At 42.6% G+C, this 17,135-nt stretch overlaps 1 protein-coding gene across 1 annotated transcript in view; it reads right to left on the bottom strand.

The window, feature by feature from the left end:
* The window catches only part of TRPC5 (transient receptor potential cation channel subfamily C member 5), a 137,109-nt gene extending 120,582 nt beyond the window's left edge, over nucleotides 1-16,527 (bottom strand). The window contains exon 1 of the mRNA XM_084639722.1: nucleotides 16,466-16,527. The gene's annotated coding sequence lies outside the window, so the exon portion shown is untranslated. The remainder of the gene's footprint in view (nucleotides 1-16,465) is intronic.
* Between the last annotated feature and the right edge of the window lie 608 nt (nucleotides 16,528-17,135).

The following is a 17,135-nucleotide window of genomic DNA, read 5'->3' as shown; positions in this document are numbered from 1 at the left end:
GGATGTTCTAAGTTATTCCATAAGAATTACTGGCTGGAGGCTGGCTACATTAGCTCCACAATGACATTAACCCATTCAGGTAACTTAGTTGGCATTTCATGATGAGAAAAGTCAAATGTCATCCGTAAACATTTTCCCCTTTTCATTTTGTTGTTGTTGTTTTCTTTGGAGGAAAAGATGGGTGAATGTTGGCTCTGGAGGAAAGTTAATGGGCTGCTAGCTCTAAAAACTATATTTCTGCCCAGATGCCTTACACTCTAAGCTGCCCCAAAACAAGCTTAAGTGCACTTCCCTGGCAGTGCCATCAATTCTGAGCTGTGTGGAACTGCTCTTTTGAAGGCTGACAGGCAATGTTTATGATAGCTCCAATATACTGTCCTTAATGCCTGATCAAGATAAAGGTGCAGTCATTTAAAAATACCTCTCTCCCTAGGAAAAGAGTTCAGATTGCCCATTTCAGTTCAGATAATATTTGACGCCAGCTACACTCCTAGACCCCACTCTCTCACTCACTGAGCCCCTACACGCATTATTGACAATGAAGTTGTTTGTTTGTCATCTTCAGACTGAACAGGAATGACATTTCTGTTGCAGTGCAGTAAAAGGTTAGCGCTTGCATAAGCTGATAAATATGAAGTCAAGGTGACTGCTTTATGTATTACATTAGCATAGAAGTGCAAATCCTTAGGGCACAGATAGAAATCTCAGTAAGCAACATAAGTAACCACTGCAAAGCAACAGAAAAAGTCCAAAGGAAAATGCGTACATTTTGGAGAAACTATATGTAAAATGATGAGAGGCATACAGTCTTGCAGTGTGGTAGGCTGTATCTATGCAGATCACAGAATGAAACAACCTTGAGGTCTATAGGATGAATATTCCCTGCTAACTCAAAAGATGCTGTTTTCTATTTGACTCTTTTTTGGTAATTACATCTGCACAAGAAGACCAAACTCTTAGAACAGCATCAAGTTGATAAGTCTTATGTAATAAGAAAAAAGGCTCTCTCCATAGCTTTTTTCAACATTTGACCAAAATAGCATATTGAAGAAAGTGAGAGTCAGTTTTATCTGCCTGCTGGCTTTGAGATTTCAAATAAGCCCCTTGTAACAATTCCCCGCTAATTACGAGTCCACACACATTTAGATGTGAACTCAGTTCAATACAACATTTAGAGTTCTTCTGATTATTAATTTTTCTTTTCAATGTCAGCTATTAAAAAAATTATACAAGAAGATGAATTCTGTTTCTTCTCACCACCCCGGCTACAAAGGAACTAAATTGTTTTAAATACATTTTGGAGCATCTGGGTCTGATTCTGCTCTCACTTACACTGATGTAACCCCATTGACTTCAATGGAGTTACTCCTGATTTACAGTGATGTCAGTGAAAGCAGAATCAGCTATTCTGGCCGCAATTCTGCTCTGTTATAGTGGGGTAACTCCATCAGCATCAGTGGAGTTACCCTGTATTTACTCCAGTGTAATGAGTGCAGACTATAGCTCTCGCTCACTCAATGGGGAATGCATTGATAACCCTTGGTAGCATATAAAAAGAAGGGATATCTCACTTTCCCCCTCACTTCTTGTTTCATGTGGCACTCATGTAGCTTCTCCCATATAGCTTCTTCTGCTAGGTTTGCCAGTTTTGGTTGGACATGTTCCTGGAGGTTTCATCACATGATATAATCTTTAAGTAAAGATCAATCTTTAATTCCTGGAGACTCCAGGACAATAATGGAGGGTTGGCAACCCATTCTTATGCTTTCAGACCTTACCACATTCTGGCCTATTATATCCCCACTTCTACTTCTAGGGCCCTCTTTCCCACCCAGAGCACAAAAGGAAAAGATGCAGACACAAAAACACCAATTTAGGGGAGCCCAGATTATACCTCAGAGTCTCCCAAACGATTCCGTGTACAACGACATCTTTGGGTATGTGCTTTAGCAGAGCTCCAAGACCAAATAAGGAAATAGGGCTACATCTGAATTGCTAGAAAGGTTCTTTTGTGACAGTACAAATGATAATGTTTCAAAAATGTCAATGAACCATTCTGATCTTTTTAAATCAAAACAATCTGGCAAATTCCACACATTTGCGAAATATTTCATTTCAGTTGACTTGAATCTGTATTTTTCTCTGACAAAAGGTTTGGCTGAAAAATTTCACCCCGTTGCCCTGCTAACTGCACTACAAATACATGAGAGGCTAGTTTAATGTGAGTAGCTGTCAGGTTTTCTGCTAGGTAACCAGTGTTGGAGACAGAGTTGATCAAATAGTGCAAATAATGATGGCAGGCGTTCATGCAAAGATCAGCCATTCCCCCAAACATTCATGTGAATAGACATGGTCAGGCTGCAGAGCCATTTGGAATTTGAACAAATATTTGCAGACATCTTTTTTTGCACTATCGCCCCAGCTCTGGTTGCAGCCTCCAACTAGTCTAAAATGTTTCAGCCTGAAGAGGATATTTTCTATATTAATTGTTCATGTATTGTAGGTTCTATTTAGGACCAACATTGTGACAGTCTTGACAACGACAACCAATCCATACAGACTTCAGCAGGAAAGCAACTGCAGGACAACCACAACCAATGATAAAAAACTACTGAATTTAAATAAGACAACAATAGGTCCAGTTACACACTGGTTAATTAAGAGACAAATTGGTGCTTACTCATAGCATCAGTTAGTCACAATATTTTAAAATCACCTTTTTTGTTGCAGACATTAAATTTTTTTCTGGGCTGTGGAGCTGCCTGTGCCTTTAACATTTTAAATAAAAGGAAACACTAAAGCTTGATTCTGATCTCACTTACACCAGCTTTCTATTGATGTCACTCCACTGGAGTCACTCTAGATTTACACCAGTGTATCTGAGGAAAAAAGTCTGGCCCGTGGCCTGCAGGAATGCCTTTCCACATCAACTGCCAAAGATAAGAGCAGAATTAGCCTTCACATTACAGGAGCTTCTATCAGTTGTCGTGCAAGGGTTCTCCACTTTAGAGTGCTTCTGAACTTTTTTAATTAGCAGTCGGGATGAAGGCACACTGCTTTGCTCTGACTCATGCTCCCAACTGTCAACTACATGCTAGCATTGGGTGTATGTTAAATGCTCAAGTCTGAACACTGCCTGACTACATCTGGCACGTGGGTCAGTCTGTTGTGACTTTTTTTGTTGTTAATCACAGTATGCCATTAATGGGTAGGAGGGTTCCTTGGTGCCTTCTGGGATTTGAATTCTCCACTAATGCGGATCCAAATTCCCTGTTTATTACTCACAAATGCACACTGTGTATTTTGGGCCGATGAAGGATGATTAAAATGGGAAACCATCCATCACAAATTCTGTGTAAGCTTCCTTCATGCTTTGCTTTGAATTAATAAATGGAACAAAGCAATAGGCTTGAGTAGCAGAGGACTGGGAAGCAAGAGATGTGGGTTCTAGTTCTGGCTCTGCCATAGACTTCCTGTGTGAACACTGGCAAGTTGCTTAAGCTTTCTATGCCCTCAGTTTCCTGATCTGTAAAATGGGGTTGAAAATCCAGTTCTACCTTACAGGCATGTTAAAGGTTTAATCAACTCATATAAATTTGTCAAGCCTTTTGTGATCCTCAGTCAGAAGGTGGTTAACATACAAAATGTATATCTTCTAGCAATGAGCAGGGACGGAGGGCCTGATTCTGACTGAATCTAGCTCCATATTATCTGTATCACTGGTCTTTTAAACTTTAGCATGAGACCACTTGATGGACGGCATTCTAATCTTCAAGCCTCTCTGCTTACCTGTATCTAGTCAAGGTTAACTTAATCAGACCACTGTACAACTAGTTACATGTATGTTCATGTATAAACATCCACAGTGCCATAATGCTAAAAGTGAGGCAGATCTACCTGGCCGAATGAAGGCTTTATGGACTCCCAAGAGGGCTGCATGAAGCCTAATTTCAAGGCTCTATTACTCTTTTTGAAAATACAATAATAATATCTTACATTTACAGACCATCTTTCATCCTGAAGGATCTCAAAGTGCTTTAGGACTATGGGGAAGCATTTTATTTACCAATAAAAGGAAGCCAACTCCGAGATAGAAAGCATCAGCAGTTGAAAAATATGCAGCAACCCTCCACAAGAGATTAGGACAGGAACTGAAGAATTTTTCATGGAATACAATCTTCAAAGCGCCTTTTGATGAGTAGGATATAGGAGGTTGTCCAACCTAACACCCGCTTATTTTTACAGAAACTGCAGTAAAATGTTTGACACAAGTGGTCGAGTTTTATTTCTCATCTGGAAATCAGTGCCTACAGCAACCCGCTGTCCTCTAACACCATACTGGGGCATTGTTTCAGTACTGACTCAGCTGGAAGAGTGCCACCCACTAGACCAACACCACCACTTGCTGTAGCAGCCTGGATTTTCATTCACATGTCACAAAAAAATAAATACCAAATAGTCCACTCCAAACAGTTCATTACCAATCCACAGGTGAAATTTGTTTGAACAAATACTTGGGAATAAGGAAGACAGTTGTAGGAATCAGGTTAGTTTGTGAATGATACACAAAGAGGAAAAAAGGATATTATTATTATTATAATTACTATTATTATTTAGCAAATAATGTATTTATTATTTAACCCACTCTTTTCATGCCCATCAGCCAGTTGCTTGGATGTGACATGAGCTGGTGGTCTCTTTCCATTTCATACTGGACTGGTGTTCATAATACAAACACCAGCTACTTGTGCTGGGAGGCCAAGGACTGAATGGGGCGTGGAGACTGAATTACCTTCCCAAGCCTATGAGTGGAGACCTTCAGAGCTGAAGGACATTGGCACTGTGGAGGGAAAGGGGAATCCTGCTCTGGCTGTACCTATTCTGTGGGTAAATAGTAGAATTCAGTCTCGAGGTCTGCCAAACCAACACCTTTCCTCAGCACTAAATGAAATAACCATTTAAAAAAGACTATAAAAGAGCATTGGCATGACAAGGTCTGTGCAGCAGGATTGCTGGACCTGCAGGTGCTGTGGGTCCCTGACAGTGTCTGAACTGACTACTTTATTCTTTCCCCCCTTGGTCAGCCAGAGTGCAAATCCACACACAGTCTCCACTCACTTTTATCCTGCAGCCTATAAATATGCACGAACTGTGCTGGGGTGAACTTGAACAATCTCTCAGGATGTCATCCTGGAAGAGAAAGAAGGCTGCTTACAGAGATGCTGTTGCTTACACATCCTCTGCTCCTGCTCTGCACATGCGCACACAGTTCTGGGATCACTGAGAGATGCTTCTCGTCTGCTCTGAAGATAGAAAGACATGACAATATATATTTCTGGCCACATAGCTGCTGGTGCAGAAAATTACCAAGCCCTGTCCTGCATGGGTCTGCATCATGGTTGGGGATCCTGTTAGAAAGACGTGGGGGTTGAAGAGGATCTTTGTCTCCACCTCTTCACTTGGCTATTGTAAGAGGGACAAAGAAGAGTTCAAACTGGAGCTAGGGTGCTGAAATTGGAGCAATTACAATAGCACTGCCCTGGTTCTCAACTTGTGAGGTAACTTCCTTCTCTTCATGTGTCACTATAATAATGCCTGCATCTGTCATTTTCACTCCATGCATCCAATGAAGTGGGTTCTAGCCCACGAAAGCTTATGCCCAAATAAATCTGTTAGTCTTTAAGGTGCCACCGTATCCCACAAAGACACTCTGAATACTTGGCACCACTATGTTTGTGACATCGCTAGCTACTCAAGCCTAAACAAAGTGAAAATGAGTCATTGAGACATTAGTAAGAAGGACATTTAAGATGAAGGAATGTTCTATGCCTGGGGCCAGATCCTCACCCTTGTTTAAGACATGATTCAATACTCACTGAAGTGAATGGAAGTTTTTTCCATTGACTTCAATGGGCTTTGGACTGGGCCCAAGGTTCATTTGTGCCATCAGTACAATACCAAGGGATCTTAAATCTGCCTACATGGCTGCTGAGGATTTCTTTGGCAGTTTGACCCTTTGCCAGACCCAGGATCAATAGCAGAGGATAGAAAGCTTAGAGCCACATTTGCTTCCCATTCAGTGCATCTGAGGACTGAGCCCCATATTTCTAGCTCTGATCTGAAGACACAGGGACCGATAGGATACAAAGCTCTAACGAGTCTGACTCAGATGCAGGAAATACAGCTCTTTTGTCAAACAGACGTCGGTGCAAATCTGCCTAGCTCCACTGGTGTAAATCTGCCTAGCTCTGTGTCATTTGTGTGTAAAGCAGTTTTCTAATGCTGCCTTTGAAAAAGAACAAGAAGATACAAATTACAATTAGAACACACTCTTAACAACCATGCAGCTGCTGTGACTCCCACAGAGCTGTCTTGCCATGAAAACTCCAAAAAATGGGTCATCCAGCTAGAAGAGGACAAATGAGAGCAGGGGCCTGGGGTGGGGGTAGGAATCTTTGCTTCCAGTCCCATCTTCAGATGTAGTAGCAAAGGGACATTTAACATCCAGAAAAGCACATTCATACCCAGCAAAGGCCACTGATTATTGTGGTGAATTATTTCTGCACATTTTGGAACAGGCCCGTCCATCTCGGGCTTTCTGCTGCCAGAGCACCTCTTCTCAGGCTCAGATAAATTTGTTAGTCTCTAAGGTGCCACAAGTACTCCTTTTCTTTTTGTAGTCTCAGGAAAGACAGAGGAAATCACGCTGTCCTGCCCAAAGTCACCATTAATTTGCCAGACAGACTAACTGAATTGTTGCTGATTTTTCAGATACATGAATAGACCATAAAATAATTTATAGCAGATATTTCCAGTCTGATGCTATCATCCCTCCCTGCCGTGAACAAGATCTGCTCAGCTCCTCTTCCCCCATCTGTCTGGAGGAGCTGCAGTAACACAAGAAGCCATGATTCCCTCCTTATCCTTCCCCACATTGGTTAATGTCAATTTTTCCTCCTCTCCCCAGCTCATCTAGAGCTGAGCAAGGTGGTCCTGTATCTTCCTGGTCCCTGATAATTGCTGCACTATATTCAGAAAGTCAACCTCATTGCAATTTGAGTGTGTAGATCCAAGAAGTGCTCAAGAAGTTTTGCAAGCCTGGAGTCTACCCTTGCAAACCTGGGACTGCTCATGTGACATTTTGTCCACCATGAGCATAGAAAATGGCTGGCTCCCAGTGGGTGAAGACTTTTTGAACATGTTCCTAGCAGGAATTTTAGCCCCACAGTCGCAGAGTCAGTTGACCCGGGCTCTGCGACTCACTGCTGCAGGTCTTTGGTTGCTGAGTGGACATACCCATAAGAGCTAAAGATTAAAAATAAGAACAATGGGATACTTTTTGCAAACTACCTATGTACATCCCAAGCCAATCAGATTGATGATTCCCAGGTGCAAGCTAAAGACTTTTGCAGCTGTCATTGCCACTGATGATTTGTACCACTAATTGCACTATTTTTCTCCTCTGATTTGTGTGCACTGCGACTTTGTCAAGTTCCCATCAGCAGCAGAAAAAGCGAATGGCTTTCATTAATTATGTATTTGTTGTTTTATTTATTTCCTAAGACAACAGTTTTGCCATATTGTTGCAACATGTGTTGCCTTGGTGGCGCCATTATGTAGCTTTTTAATGAATGTCTATTGATATTCCTGAAAGGTCGCACTAATTGCGGCTGCCTTGCGTTGTGTTGGCTTAGCATTACGCATCATGTGTGAACTCTCCATATCAAAGTTCCAGGACATATTTTTTCAGGGACATGATAAAACGTCAATTTGTGCTGCTGTATCACTGAATCTCTCGCCGTTGAGGACCACAGGGTCCCAGATGTAGAGCGAGGGGAAAACAGGGTGCTGACTTATCCACACTGCAACCCTGTCAACATCCATGTAGTTACCTGTGTGAAAGTCAATCCTGTATTTGGTCCACAATGCACAGAATTTGGCCCATGCTATGAACAACTCTATAAAAATAATGACACTCATTTAGACATTTGAAGATTTCAAAGCATTTTATAAACCTGAATGAATTCAGACTCTCAGCCTGAGTGTGTGGCTGTTGGGCGACTGGCGTAAAACAAGTTGGTGGTCTCAGTCCAGTTCCTAGTGGACAAGAGTCCACAGCACAAAAAGGATTAACTGGCAGGAATTAACACTTCTTTATAGCGTATGCGTAACATGCCTCAGGTGGCTTGTGACCAAGATTCATCCGCTAGTTGAATCATTAACTTCCTCCGGTACTGATGGGGAGCGTGACATGAACACCAATTGGCTATGATAAACAGCTAACATCTCAACTGTAGAAGGGATCCCTCCGGCTCAGGCACATTGATGAAGCCGTATATAAAACCAGGAATATGCTACCTGCAATACACTAGCTCTTTCGATACATTCAATACTTCAGTCTCAGGGATTCTCAGTCGGGCCCTTTCATGAGTATTAAATTCCTTTGCAAAACAACCAAAATAATTTCCCGGAATGTGGTGTTAATACTCTACAGCTACAGAATACAATATTCATCAGAGAAATTACTTGACTCCTGCATGAGGACAGGCCTCTGGAAGGGCACAAATGGCCTCCAGATAATTTTTTTTCACGTCCTACTGACCTATACAGCAGACATATGGCCACCGCAGGGAAACTATTTTTGTCTGGCAGTTTGACAGGGGGCCTTGCATAGAGAGCCAAAAGACCTGTAAATAATGCCACTTCCCTTCTCTCACCTCAGCTGAATTACTCACAGCCAAATCACTCTTGTGTGGCAGCATGGAAGCTATTTTCCAAAATCGTTTCAGTCAGCCATGGGTTCATAGTGATTTCACAGACAGTGATTTGTTTATTTCTGCCAGGGGGTGCCTGCACTAATCAGACTTTGTGCGTATAGATAATGTGGTGGCTTGCCAACTGCCTATACTTATACCAATATCTTTGACAGGAGGTGCATCTACTCACCAGCTAATCAGACTGTTTGATTAGGTTACAGAGAGACCCCACTGGAAAACAACAGGTGATAAATGTGAAAGTGAAGCTTTTGACAGTTGTAACATACCGGACCTCCCATTCCTTGTCATAGATTCTGAATCAAACCATCACACTGTGCATGTCTATACACACACACACACACACACACACACGCAGATCCCTGCACATTATTCATACAGATAAGAACAAATATAGCTACAGAGATATTGTTTGTAACTTAGTGTGACCTCAGGACCACTAGAAGCGCCCCCCAGAAAGAACACGCACCTTACCACTCTGCAAAATACAGATTTCAACAGATTTTAAAATATCTATTAGAGCTTTTAAACAATGGTTTCACACTGTATTACATACCGTTTTTTTAGACCCCAACTTTGAGTAACCTTAAATCCTTTCTAATCTAAGGAACATCCTCCTGACAATGGCTCAGATTGCTCCCCATACATCCACACACAGAGGGGAGTCTCTGTGTGCCGATCTCCCCATGCACAGCACAAATGTGGGATCCAAGGTTGATGCAGGGGGAGGAGTGGATACTGGGTGGACCAGGAGAAGGTGTGAGTGGACCATATTGGTGTTGGGGAAATGTACATCATTTCCGTCCCTCCTCCAACCACACAGAGATTCCCCAGAAAGACAATAAAGTCTCGGGTTGGACTATGTTTTCCCTGGATCCTGAAGCCTCCAATGTAGCACTGTCAGGGATCAAGGTGCTTGGAGCCAGAGCAGATGTGGAAACACAGAGCCTCTAGATGGGTGGCCCTGGCCTTCCACAGATACCCTCAGATCTGCCTGGATCCACAAGGTTTGAGTATGGACCCTGTGGTTTTTTCCTCTAGAGAGGGCAATCTTTGTGTTCCCAGAGGTCATGTGATAGTTCTCACTGAGAAGATTTTCATGGAAAATTAGCCTGCTCTTTCCAACCCACACTCCACCAACCTTTGCCTGCAGGTTTTACATGGAAGGACCTTATCTGGGCCTAGAATTGCATCCCTGGCTTTAAAACACTTCATGGACTTGCCCTAGTCAAACCCATGCATCTTTTCCCTCTCTGCTAGACTAGCATGGCCCTCTTTTTTCCCCCCTCAATGTAATCTCTCCTCTTCTGGTGTGCGATTCGTCTCCTCAGCTGCTTCTCCTGTTCAGAGTAGCCTTCCTGTCTCTAGCTACATATATTTTCAAATCTCATCTTCTGCCAGGGCCCGATGCTGCGATCCCTTATTCACGTGAACAATCCTTACAGGGAAAGTCCTACTGGGGCTGCTCTGCTGAGTAAAGATTAGTCATGTGAATAACTAATCTTTGCAGGATTGGGCCCACAGTAGATGAATTGGGCACCTGCACAGTACTCGTTACCAAACGGAGCAAAGAATTCTTGTTGCAGATAGGACAGTTTCATTAAAGTGACAGTGTTCTTGCACCTAGCTTGATCTTTCAAGGCAATGAGCTGGCTGAAGACAGTATGATGAGGAACTGTCATTCTAACAATCCATCTATCTAAGGCACCTGTCACTGTGGTATCTAAGCACTATTCTCTTGTTTCCATCAGGAAATGTGTTGCATTGCTGAGAATTTCATTGATTGAAAACGTTCTAATATTCCATCATACATTCTAATCACCAGAATTAATTGCAGCTAGAGGCCAAGTGAGAGAATGGCGCCTCCCCTTCATAATGCAGAGCAAAGGCAAACTGGAAAGCTCAGAACAACTGAAGGAGGAATTAGAATTATTTCACCCACTGCACCAAAAAATACAGCAACCACACCTTAGCATGATAGGGATTGCTCCCTAGTTGGGGCCTCCAGCACTACTGCAGTATACATTCTTATTAATAATAACAGAAATGAACAAAGTCACCAGACCTAAGTGAGGTTGGAAGTGATGAAAGCGCTTTGAAATACTAAACTCTACCCATAATAATGAGCACTTATATCTTATGAACACATAAGGGTTTTTCACCCTGAAGGATCACAAAGAACGTTGAAGAAGATGAAGGTGGACACAGGAAATCAATAACAGGATGACTAACCCATCCATGAAAAGCAGACATGTTCATAATTCTACTTCAAGTTTCTAGTGAGATCACAAATCATTCCATACTTAATGTTTATGGAGTTTTACTAGGAACACTTAATGGAATTACCTTGTTGCATCTTCCATGGTTAACCCATGATTTACTATTGCAGCTGGTTAAATATTCCCCTCATTTAATGAATAATTCAACAAATAAAGTATTCAACAAATATTATTTCACTAGCTGTGGATTATTTCCTTTATTTTACTGCAGAGAAAGAGAATTGTTTTGTGTTGGCAAATGTGTGTGTGTGAGAGAGAGAGAGAGAGAGAGAATGAGATGGGAGACCCAGTGAAAATCATATTTGACCATTTGGAGAACTGTTTTCAAACACTTAAGCCAAAAGATTGCACTGAGAACAAAAATACTAAATCTCTAACAGCCTTACTGTCCTAGTGAGTCAGCTACAGAGACACCCATAATTGTTAGTAATGAAGATTTGCCTCTGGAATCTTTTCTGTCCAAATGTATTGCATGAGTGGGTCTCTCTCTCCATGCCTGATGTTGTCAATACAAAGCAAAAGTTGATTTGCACTGAGGAAAGGCATAAAAAGAAAACCCTGGGTTGAGGCCTATACATTACTACAACACATACAGAACTACACTGGTGTCTCCCAACTCCAGCTCATCTCATTCTCACACAACCTCTCATCCTGTCATACAAAATGCCAACAGAAACATTATGCCTATTGCTCGTGACAGCCTCTGTGTGAAGACTCTTCATTGCTTTCCCTGCAGCATTCTGCATCCCTAAATCACCACATTTTAATATGGAGCAAACCCTACAACACCTCCCCACACCATCTCTTCAGCACATTGGCACTAGTGGTCTAAGTAGATTGAAATAGGAGCAGGAGCTCTCCATGCACCAAGCAGAAAGGGAAGTTCATGCAAGCCAACGGAGGGGGCCCTGTGCACTCCCCACACCCACAGTTTAATCCCTGATTGCCACTACATTATTCCCTTAACCAACAGTGGTACTCACCCTGGATCCTGAAGCATGAGACTGAAGGCTCAGAGAGCTGGCCTTATCACTGCTGAAAATGGATAATGCTTCTCCCATAGCCTTACAAAGAACTCAGAAAGAACAGGAGGACTTGTGGCACCTTAGAGACTGACAAATTGATTTGAGCATAAGCTTCCGTGGGCTACAGCGAAAGCTTATGCTCAGATAAATTTGTTAGTCTCTAAGGTGCCACAAGTACTCCTGTTCTTTTTGCGGATACAGACTAACACGGCTGCTACTCTGAAACAAAGAACTCAGTTAGACACAGGGGGCTCGATTGTCCCATGTCTTAAATCTTGACCCTAATCAGTCAAGTGCATTTGGGTGTGTTCACTTGAAAGGGGATATGGTCAGGGTGCCCTTATATCACAGTGATCTGTGGTTGCTGGGGAACCCCATGAGAGCCCTTGGTAGCCAGCACTAATTAAAATAGCCTACAGGTAGCTCTAATTTGTGCCAGGAACCAGCTTAGCATCAAATTAAGGAAGCACAAAGGTGGCTTAAAGTCACCTTCTTGTCCCCTTGTCCCCCAGACTATGACAGTAGAAGGGGTCTGGGTCCTTATGAATTTATCTACACCCAGGCAATATGAGAGTACTTCCCCACCAGCATAAGTGAGTGGACAATTCTGATTTAGTAGCATTTTACTTTTATTTTGCAGCCACTTTGCACAGCTGCTCATCACTGAAGAAGGTGAAAGGTAATAGGAAATCTGACCCTGCATCTTTGGGTGGCTTGATTCTGCTAAATTTGATGAGACTTGCTGACAAACGTCTTATCCTTCAACTTAGCTTGTCTGCTCTTTCATGTTCTCCCTTTCTCTCTTTAGCCAGAAATGCTTTGCATGTTTGTTTACTCTGAGCTACATTCATCTGAGTCATTCAACAGCCTTTCCCCACTAGCACATTACAGTGAATTCTGAAGTGAGGCATCCATAAGAGAGTATTATATTGCTGTGAATATGCCAACAATGGGCTAAATTCTGGCCCATATCTTGCTTTCAGAATGCCTGATTGATATTAATGGGGAGAGTTATTTAAAAATCAACAGCATAATATGGCCTTTTGTTTCAGTTACCCTGGTTTTCATCTGGAGTAACCCTATAAATCAAAGGAGTCCCTCCAGTTTTACACCAGTGTAACTGTGAGCAGAGTTTGACTCACATTGTGCAAATGATGCTACTGTACTTAAAAGAATAATCCCAACAGTATCAGCCTCCTTTTAGCTACACTTGGGTGGTGGTTATCAACGATTCAGTCTATTATGAGGAATAATTATTTGCACATTGTTTTTAGTAAACTTCCTCTTCCGGGATAAGTTATCAAGACCTGTAACCTTGAGAATCCAGAGCAAACATATTGTGGATGAGACCCATAATTCAGTGAGATGACAATACCATAATTTTGCCTACTAAAAAAAAAATCCACCTAATCAGGAGACCTCAGTACTGATCATCTGACGATTTTTTTATGATTGCCCGAAAAATAAATCTTTGCAAGAAGTGAAATAATCAAAGAGTTTTGTGTTATCCATTATCTCTGAGATGCCAATCCTGTGCAGAAACTAGTTTGAACATCTAATTTAAAACAAGGGAAGAAGGTCAAGAAACTAACGATACATTTTAAATATCCGATAAATAATCCAAAAGATGAATAGTTTTAGATTGTAAATGAAATATACTGAAGAGAAAGGGAGACAAGAGATATACGATAAAAAAAAATGCTCTCCTGAGAAAGTAACAAAATTTTAAAGGATTTTATGACTGTTCTCTGTGTTTACAACTCAAATCAAAGCCAATTGTAGGGTACTTCGCATTCAAGCCATTTCCCATCTAGGTCCTTTTCACGGTTTGAAGAAAGCGAACACCTGGGCCCATTTCAGTTTTTTTCACTAAAAATGTGCCTGGCAACAATATCTCAAATTAAAGTTAGTTTAATAAAGATAGTTATTGTCTATCAAGGCTTGCATTGAGCTGATAGCTTATTGATCTCTGCTCGCTAAAGTTCAATATTAAAAAAAAAACAAATGAAATGACAAACCATAGCATGGTAGAAAGGGGAGTCTAAGAGGCTCACAAGGAGTCTAGTTAATGCCAAGAGACTTGTGCATTCTCCAGAATATAGATACATTCAAAAACATTTATAAGCTAGATGGTCTGAAATGGAAATGACCCGAACTTGCTTCAGCTGATATTTATCCAGCAGTTCTACTTAGGGAAGATGGGTGTAAACATGTACATGAAGTGTACATATATACATGTATCTTGGTCCCTGGTTGTGTCGTTTTCTTCCTCAGAAATAATGCCCGATAGTTCCTACTAGGGTTTAATATTCAGGAAGGTAGGCCATTCTATTTGTCAACTGTATTAAAAGACATTTGGCTACACATTCTTAATAAGCTAACAATCTGAGTTTCCCTTTAGTTCCTAAAAAGCACTTTTGGAATAATAATCATGTGCACTGATGTAGCATCTTCCTTCCCAGAACTGAAAAGTGTCTCGCAAACAAAAATGTAGCTTCACAACGGTCCTGTGAAGTAGCTCAGCATGATTATCCCTATTTTACAGAGATGGAAAACAAGCCACAGAGAGTATGAATGACTTGATAAAGGTCACACAGGAAGTCGGTGACACATCTGGAAATAGAAACTCCTGACTCCTTCCCCTCTCTTCCCCTACCTTAGCCACATGACCAACTGTTCTTCCAAAAATCTTCCACTCTCTTTCATTTTGCACACTGTACAGGACCTTGCATTACATAAGAGCATTTGTTACAAAGTGTTCCACCTAATACAAAACCTGTTTCTTTTTATGATTTGTCCAACAGGAAGATTCTCAGACAAAATATTTGAAGAACACAATGGAAAAGTTGAGAGAAGGTGATCAAGTGGATTAAAAGTCCAAACACCCTTTGAGGCAGCTGTGAAAATGTAGGACTTCATATAAAATCATTGAAATGGATAACTCAAAAGTGTGTAGAAATTTATGGAATAATTATACCGAATCCTATGCATAGCCATGAGCTAAAATGATATTATCAACATCACTAATAATAACAGACAGTCACAATGTCCATTCACAAAAGACACAGCTAAATAGCAAATAGAATGAAATCAAACAAATTAAGTCCTGTGAGTTCTTGAGAAACAGAGATTGGAGGGTTGGTTTTTGTTTTTGTTGTGCTGGGAATCTGACAGATTGTTAGGCATTTGACAGTTTGTAATTTATGTAGTTTGAGGTTCATAGTGGAATTTTATTTCTGAAGGTATGGCAAAGAACATCTTCCTATGACATCACTATTAGCAGTTCTTGTTTCAAAAGCTGTGGATCACTGATATGACTCACAAATGTGTCACAGAAATGGCCCACCTAATAAGGTGAAAATAAATGTATATGTGTACATAATATCTAAAGTAAAATCACATGAACACACAGGTGGCTGTTATAAAATTCATTATATATATTATAATTTAGCACATGGACATATATATGTAATATCTACTGCATGGACAGCTAAAATGAAACATGGTCCATTAGATTTAGAGTCTGCATCACCATAAACTTTTGCAATGAAGCCAGCTAGTCTGGACTTTATTATAAGTTTTGATGTCCTCCTGTTTTGTACTCTAATCCGACCAGCTGGCAACTTGGCCACTTCTGCAGTAATGAACTTCCCTGTACAAAAAATACATAAATAACCAACCAAATAAATAAATGCAGCCCATTGTAACTGTGATTCACTGTATTTTCTGTCTGCATGGAAGGAGGGGGAGAAATCCCTGAAGCAACTAGCAGCTTCCTTCTAATGTGACACGTGCTTAATTTACAGTATCCTAGCACATATGAAGAGGAGATGCCATAAACATGTAAAAGCCGGGGATATAATTTCAGGGAATGAAACAAGGCGATCAAAGGGGTCGTAAAAGCTGGTTTTGAACCACCCAGCTCTAGGAGGCGTATAAAGAAGGGGGAAGCAGGCAGCCCCGGCCATTCTACCCTAAAAGGCTTTCGCCAGACTATCACGGGCAAGCAGAGATTATATATAAAAAATATTTTTCTCCCTTTCCCACTGACCTCCTAGAGTTGAGGCCAAACATCTCCTGGAGGAAATCCGACGGGGGGCACGGGAGGGCTGAGGCGTGTTTGAACAGAGCGCTGGCGCCTGATGGAGGCTGCTGTCAAAAGCTCGGTGGGGCTGGGGCTGGCAAATCGGTCTTTTCAAACTGCGGCTCTGCCTCCCTGGCTTTCTCTTTCTCTCCTGCCAGGCACCCAAATCACAGCCCTTCTCCTGACGGTCTTGCCCAGAGGCGACCGCCGGTCCCTACAATCTGTTGCTCCCCTTCTGGCTGCCTTTTTACTAGAGCCTCCCCCCTCCCCCCCCCCCCAAGCCCCACACAGCGGGAGACTCACCGAAGAGAGGCGGCTTCGGTCTCTACATGCTCAGGTCCCCGCGGTCCGTGGCGTGCGGTCCATGCCTCTCATTTGTAATCCGCTCCGGGATGAGCCTGGCAAGGACAAGCCGCGGCAGGGCCAGGGCCACCCATTTCCCTCTAATTCTTCCCAAACTTCCCCGGCATCGCTCGCCGCGGCTCTGCCCACCGCCCGGGCGGGTGCCGAGCGCAGTCAGGGCGCCGGCGGGAGAGAAGGGGCAGCAGCCCCCAGCATCGTCTGGTGCCTCGCCTCTTTCTCCCCGCCACTCCCGGGCCCCGAATTCAGCGGCGAGCGGGTAGGGGCTGCGAACCCCCCCCCCCCCCCGCCGCTACTCCCCCCCCCCGCTCCTCCTCCAAAAAATAAAGAGATCTACGCCCAGATGCACTCCGGAGCGCCAGCGGGAGGGAGGGAGACTGACACACGCTGCACGCGCCCCATCACACACACTCACACACCCAGGCAGGGTGCAGCGACTGATTATCTCAGCCACCACCACCACCCAGTCCCCTCTCCGGCTGGTCTGGGCTGCAGCCCCCTGCTTCTGCAGTTTCTGGAAAATGCCATCGGGAGGGATAAGCAGGAACGGCTTTAAAAAAAAAAATACACACACGCCAATCCGCTCCTTCTTCCTTCTCGCTCTGTCTGGCCC

This window comes from Lepidochelys olivacea (assembly GCF_965140295.1).
Source record: "Lepidochelys olivacea isolate rLepOli2 genome assembly, chromosome: 9".
Lineage (NCBI taxonomy): Eukaryota > Metazoa > Chordata > Testudines > Cheloniidae > Lepidochelys > Lepidochelys olivacea.
Note: the sequence above shows the minus strand (reverse complement) of the source record. Positions and strands in the feature narration are given on the sequence as shown.